The sequence below is a fragment of the Etheostoma spectabile genome, chromosome 13 (assembly GCF_008692095.1).
Source record: "Etheostoma spectabile isolate EspeVRDwgs_2016 chromosome 13, UIUC_Espe_1.0, whole genome shotgun sequence".
In the NCBI taxonomy this organism is placed as follows: Eukaryota; Metazoa; Chordata; class Actinopteri; order Perciformes; family Percidae; genus Etheostoma; species Etheostoma spectabile.
Window position 1 is genome coordinate 18,581,726 of NC_045745.1, and position 7,195 is coordinate 18,588,920.

At 39.5% G+C, this 7,195-nt stretch overlaps 1 long non-coding RNA gene across 1 annotated transcript in view; it reads right to left on the reverse strand.

Annotated features, from left to right (window-relative positions):
- Positions 1-3,744: 3,744 nt before the first annotated feature.
- Positions 3,745-7,195, reverse strand: part of LOC116700784 (uncharacterized) — a 16,796-nt gene continuing 13,345 nt past the window's right edge. The window contains exon 3 of the long non-coding RNA XR_004334730.1: positions 3,745-3,864. This is a non-coding gene — a long non-coding RNA (uncharacterized LOC116700784). The remainder of the gene's footprint in view (positions 3,865-7,195) is intronic.

Genomic DNA, 7,195 nt, shown 5'->3' on the forward strand with positions numbered 1-7,195 from the left:
TGTGACTTGATTTTTTGACTTGACTTATATGATGCTTAAAATTTAAATCACTATTTAATATTACACCAAGATTTCCAGCGTCGCTTTTGCTCTCCAGAGAACTGAAATGAGCCGCAACTTTTGCATAGTTATGGTAATTTATGTTGTGCTTATTTATAACATGTGCAAGTGGGAACATGTAGAGATTAAACAATAATGGTCCAAGAATTGAGCCTTTGGGGATTGCACACATAATGGCCATAAAGTCCCCAATAGACACAAAGAATTGCTTATCCAGCAGGTAAGTTCTAAACCAGTTTAAGACTGGAGAAGACAGGCTGACCCATGTTTCCAATCTGTGTAATAAAATCTGATGGTCAACGGTGTCAAAGCCCTTTTTAACATTGAGAACCTTCCCCTTCAGAGGTCTCTGCACGGCTCTGATGATTCCCATATATATTTGTGTATGTATGTTATGGATGCTATTATGTTATTAGTTTTGCTGTTAATCTTCACTTTACAAAACGCAAATCATATATTACTCACTATCAACGATCTTTCCTTTCCTGGATTTGAAAGGGCAAGGCATTCCTTTGCCGCACTGTGGAGATAGGTTGCAATGCAAGACAACACATTCACTAACCTTAATATTGAACATCAGTCAATAAATGTGTTGCCCTACTGTAAACCCTATCTATGCATATTCTTCTAAACCTCAGATTTTCTCTGCAAGTTAAGAGTGCTGCAGAAAGGGCAGAATAAATAATTCATGTTGAGAAAAATTTTGTTTATACTTAATTGGGCTCATACAGTAAGCACTGTGGAATGGGTCAATATTTTTAATACAATTGTCTTTTTTATTTTCAGTGATTTTGTGGATAGTTCTAATTTTTACAATGGAAAGGTGTTAAGGTGAGCATCTCTGGTCTCAAATATGATGAAGCCGAGTAAAAAAAACTGATAAATTGGAAACTGCTTTTCTATTTTGTTTAATTCTGAAAAGTGAGGCACACAACACTAAATATTAAAGTGTCTACATTAACAGCTACCGTAAATGAGGTGAAAAATGACTAGTGTGCAGACTACTATGCGATATGATACAGTGTCTACATTGTCAGTTTGACCAGATAAATAAGCAGAATATGCAGACATTTCCTCTTCAATTATTACTGGTAAATACTGCATCTAAGTGTTCCCTTTGTGAACATTGTGATTATTTCCTGCACTTTTAAGTTATAATTGTGCTTCTCCCATCTTTTTGTGTGTACTCTATTTGCAGCAAGTGAAAGAACATATACTATATCATTTTTTTATTTGTAAATGCATGCAAAGGCACAACATATTTTAAGTTAGGACCCCTAACTCCCTTTCTGAAAGTGTAAAAGCTACTTTCTTTGTTTTTTAATGAATTTGTTGGTTGACAACTTTACCAGTGTGATTGAAAACATAGTTATTTACTTATTTACAAGGCTGCCAAAGATGATGATGAGAAATTATCTTACCTCCTTGTGACCTTTTTCGATTTTGCAATTCATTTATAGTTTTTTTTAACATAGACAAAGGGGCTGACATCTTTGTACTTGTGACAGCTCACTAAAAAATAAACTAAAATATAGCAAACACCAAAGGACTGGAGATGAATACTGGCTTAGATGTCAGACATTGAATGAAAGATGTTTTGTAGATGAAGGACTTGCATTTGGTTCATTCTATTGATGAACACACTACTAACTGACACTAGTGATCTAAAATTCATTATATTCTTTCCATCTTTCCAGGGCGTCTGGAAAGTAAGGGGAAGCAAGTCGCTTTAAGCTTTTCTTTTCCAAGGCTTGAAAAAGCTTTGTGGCCTGTTCATCATGGTTAGGTATGTTCATGAAAAATTACATTTGGTGGCTACCTCTGTCTACAGAGACTTGCAATTATTACATCAATACGAGAACACTGATAATGGTTTCAATGGCATATTCCTCCTCCTTACAGAAAGTTTGTAAATTGTCTTATCTTCCAAATAAATTCTTATTTATTTCAAGAAGAAATAGTCTCTGAAGCGCTAGAGTGACACAGATTTGGTTCATGTGACAGTCCTCACCACTGCTTCTATTAGCAAAGACCCTTTTGTGGATCCCCAATCAGACGATAATGAATGGAGTAATTAGCAGTAATAATTAAGTGCTTTGTGAGGCTTCCCTTTGCCAATATATCATGCGAGCATGTTTGATTAATCAGACCCCCTTAAGACATATGATGATGACAGGCAGCCACATACAGCACATAGTTCGTCTGTTGGCTCTCTGCTGCACTTGGCTCATAGCGAGGGATGACTGTCGGTCTATTATGTGGGCAGGATGGATGACATCCTACTTGCCTCCCAACACCATAAGATGAGGCAAGGGTACAGACACTAAAACCAACACACACAATCTCAGCACAGGTAAACAGCAAAAAATGGAGAGAAAAAATGCAATCCTGTGGCCTATTTGGTCTGCCAAATGAGCCTTGATGATGAGGACATATACTGTCACACCATCCAATGAAAGATATTATTGATTTAGTCATACCTTACTTTTCCACTGCATGCATGGTTCATTACTTTACTCACTCAATGAAGGCCTCATTAGATCCCTATAGCACTTGTATAATTCATGTTGAATGTTTGCTTCTGCAGACCCACTGTGTGTCAAGGTCGTGTTCATCTGAGTCATGACCCAGAAGGGCTTCCTGTCCCACAGGATAGACGGATATTAGTTTTGGAGTGCCTGTTGTGTTTGATTGGGCTGGGAGGTGGAGAACAGACAAAATGTTGACTGGATGCACCCACAGAATGATTGATTTCTGTCCTAACGCTGCATCTGGTCTCTTAAGGTAGCCCTGCATATTGTCCTTTAGAAATCAGCTTGGTTGTGTTATAACCATGTGTGATATCAGTCTTGGTGACCAAAGGAGAAGTGAAGGGATCATGGGAGAGTTTGATGTAACCACTGTGACTCAAGATTAAAGGATAGCGGTTTTGGTAATGATACAGACTTGGCAATCCATCAAGCATTGTTGTCAGGCAGAGGCCCATCAAACTAATCACTCTTGAAACTGTCCCTCATTTTAGGGTTGGCTAAATCCTGCACGACACATCGATCGCATTTAAAGCCTCTCCAAGAACTTTCAAACTGACACTTTCCTTTTTCAAATGTCAAAGCAATGCATGCATTAGTAGAACACTGTTCATAAAGGAAATCAATATTGGGTGTCACAAAGTACTGATCTCTTCTCCTTGACAATGGTTTGGTGCTGTGCCAAACCACATGCTCAGACTTTCTTGGTTAATATATTAGATAAAGCATGAGTGTAGAGTGAAGCAATTATATAGGAGTCTATAAGGGCATGGCACGATTTTGACTTATTAGCTCAGTAGTTTTGAGTGTGCAGGGCAAATGGTCTACAAAGGAGCGAATTCAGGTTGTGATCGAGTACATTTTGCCAAAGCAATTATTAAGTGAAACTGCAGATTAGGGTGGCAAGGTATTTCGACTCAATATGGTTATCGCAATATTACGTTGTGCAATATTATATCTAGGAGTGCAAGATATATCGACTCAATGTTGTCATTGCAATATATTGTCGCAATATTTTGTTCATTTTGTGGAGCGTTGCGACCCGTCCGCTGGCTTAGTTGTGTTTGATTTAGAGCCTGTTACCATGCCACTTGCCCATGTTAGTGAACTAACTAGCGCACGGATCCACTACGTGACAAACCCTATGGAGTGTGTGTGCATATTTTGAGAGAGTGCCGGTGTAAGTAAAGAAATAGATAGACAACAAAACGGAACGAATCAGAGAAGCAAAAGAAAAGTTGTGTCCTGTTCTCTCTTTATATTTTATACTGTACAACTTGTCCTGTTCTGTACATGTACCAGTCCAATATGACAGTTAGTTGAAATAACCTTGTGTTGTAGGAAAACTATTTTTGTGTTTCCTGTAACTTTTGTAATTTTACATATGTTTGAAAACATCAAAATGAATATCGATATTGCAATATTCATAATCAATATTGCAATATCACATTTTGTCAATATCGTGTAACCCCACTGCATATTGACTTAGCGGGGAGTAGTTGGAGTCCCTGTTCTGCTCATGGGTAGATTGACATGCTCTTATTAAACCAAAGCTTACACTTTCATGTCAAGCAAACGCATCCGCAATAACCACAAGCATAAATACAGAGGTGAGAGCCTAGGTAAGCCTAATGACCAAATCCTTGTATTCAATCCTCAGATCATTAGAATTGTCATACTTCACGTACAAGTTCGGCATTGCATTAAAAAGTTAAAGAAATCATTGTTAGTATTTGTCATGCAGAAAGAGCTTCCATCATTCAAACCCTTCCATGACTCTCACTGGCTTCAGTCAGTGGTCTTAATGTCCATTTCCTCCATGACTTCCCTATTTTCACCATGATGTTATAATAACTGATGGCATGTTTTGTTAATAAAATGAACTAGCTAAAACGCCTGAATTAACATCCTAACTAAAATATTAAATTATTTAACTACACCATACATCCTTAATTGCTGTTTTACAGATTAAATGTGTAATTACCATCACGCTTGAGCGAGGTTGTGATTTAAATTAAACCCTAATATGATGTACCTTTAGGAATAGTTCTTATTTAACTGTACAAGGATTGTATGTGTTTGGTTACAAATAAACTGTTGGCAGCACTTGGAAAATGACAGAGGGAGGAAACTGTAATATGAGCAGCATGGCTATGAGAATAAGAGAGCGATATTGGGCTAGAAGGTTAGTGTGCCCATAGAGGTAATCAATTATTTTACAATGCCAATGCCTCAGACAGGCATGAAACAGTTTCAAAATCTCCACCGTGAGAGGAGCAAAAGGATAGAACCGTCCAAAAAAAATCAATCTCAGCTTGCACTCCAAGACATGCTGGGGAAGTCCATACGAAACAAGCTTGACCTCGATCATTTCCCTTTGACTTCTTCTATTACCCAGTTGTACAAAGTTAAGGTGAAGTTTGGGGAAAAAAAGCCTTCCCCTGCTTCATTTTCCTTGTGGGGATGCTTGGTCAATTTTCTCTGCAATAAATATTTGATCAACACAGTAGAGGGTCCATTTAAATATGTTCAAAGTCCTCTTAAAGAAAGGAGTGTCCAAAAATATTGTTTCAATGTATTTAAATGCATGCATACTGGATACAAGTCTAAATATCATTTACATTTTCCTTGATCTACTCAAAGGAAGCTCTTATTTTTATGAATGTTAAGGAGTTAAAGTTCTTAAAAGTTTACTGTGATCATTTGATTCTGACTTTTGCTTTGGTGGATATGGCATGGTATTAATAATGCCTCTCAAAGCATCATCCTCATGCTGTGGGGAATTTGCATTTATATTGGTTTATCATTTGATTATTATCCCAGCAGCCATCACACCATTCATAATCAATGAGTAAAACATTTGCTGTGAATCACACGACATCTGTTGAAAGATATTAGCTAACATAAGATAATATTGAATGCTAAGTCTCTCATCTGTTTTGTTTACCTTAGTATTAGATGCCAAGGCATTGTGTTGGACATTGGGTTAAAATGCAATAATACTCATCTTTTATTAAAAAGAGCTGCTTCAGATTTATTCAAATCTACCACGTTATATTGAGTTAATGGTCACTGTGATCATTCTTCCTATTGTAAAGAAGTGATCCTTTTCTTGCATGATCACACAAAAGATGAGGGGCAAAATCCACAGTAAGCTAATATGAGCCGCCTATACTGCCTAATCTCACATTGCCAGACCTTCCTCTACATTGCTGCGGAGGAAGGTCTGACTAGTCCACACAACATTGCTGGATGGGAGAAAACGTGCTCTGGTTTATTGCCATTTCTTTAAACTAATCACAATCGTGACAATCGGCGTAACAGTCCCTCTGCAAAATTGCCTCAAGAAGGAACTTGTTTGGTAGAACATGTACACTCAAATGTTGTTTTAGAAAACTCAGATTGGACAGATAGTCTAGAAAGCAGTCTGGAATCACTCTGCAGAGATCTGAGGAGCAGTTAACCGCAGTCCTCATTAATCGACTGGAGTTTAGAATGCCAACACAAAGCAAGCGGAAGGTGACAGACATCCGGACAAAAATGGAGGCCATCTGGCGGAATTTCCAGCAGCGCTTGAACAATCCCGGAAATGAAAGGTTGTTGATGGTGGGGGTGGTGATGGCGCAGTGGATATAACACATGCCTTTGGTGTTGGAGACCCTGAGCAAGACACTTAACCCTCATTTGCTCCAGAGGCGTGCAACCTCTGACATATATAGAAATTGTAAGTCGCATTAGATAAAAGCGTCAGCTAAATGACATGTACTGAACATGTCATGTCACATGTACATAATATACTGTAGACTGGTATTTGCCAAACAGAGTGGGTATTTTAGTACAGTGTGTTTTGAGAAAATCCTGACAAAACTCAGATACAAACCATGTCTTGTCCCTACTATGCTGCGCCGATTCTCCGACCAATCTCCTGCTCAATTGTCCCCTCACTTGCGAACAAGACCCCAAGGTATTTAAACTCCTTCACTTGGGGTAAGGACTCATTCCCTACCTGAAGAAGGCACTCCATCGGTTTCCTGCTGAGACCCATGGCCTCAGATTTAGAGGTGCTGATCCTCATCCCAGCCGCTTCACACTCGGATGCGAACCGATCCAGTGAGTGCTGAAGGTCACAGGCCGATGATGCATCAGGACCACATCATCCGCAAAAAGCAGCAAGAGATCCCCAGCACCACGAACTCAACCCCCCCCCCCCCCTTTTGAAGAGGGGAACCACCACCCCAGTATGCCACTCCCTAGGCACCGTCCTAGACCCCGCGCAATGTTGAAGAGGCGTGTTAACCAAGACAGTCCCTCCACACCCAAAGCTTTCAGCATTTCTGGACGGCTTGTTTGACTACCTCAGCGACCAGGGAAATTGACAACAATCGCCCATCATCCTCCAGCTCTGCCTCTACCATAGAGGGTGTGTTAGCTGGATTTAGGAGTTCCTCAAAGTGCTCCTTCCACCACACTATTACCTCCTCAGTTGAGGCCAACAGCATCCCATCCTTACTGTACACAGCTTGGATGGTTCCCCGTTTCCCCCTCCTGAGGTAATGAACGGTTTTCCAGAAGCACCTTGGTGCCAACCAAAAGTCCTCCTCCATGTC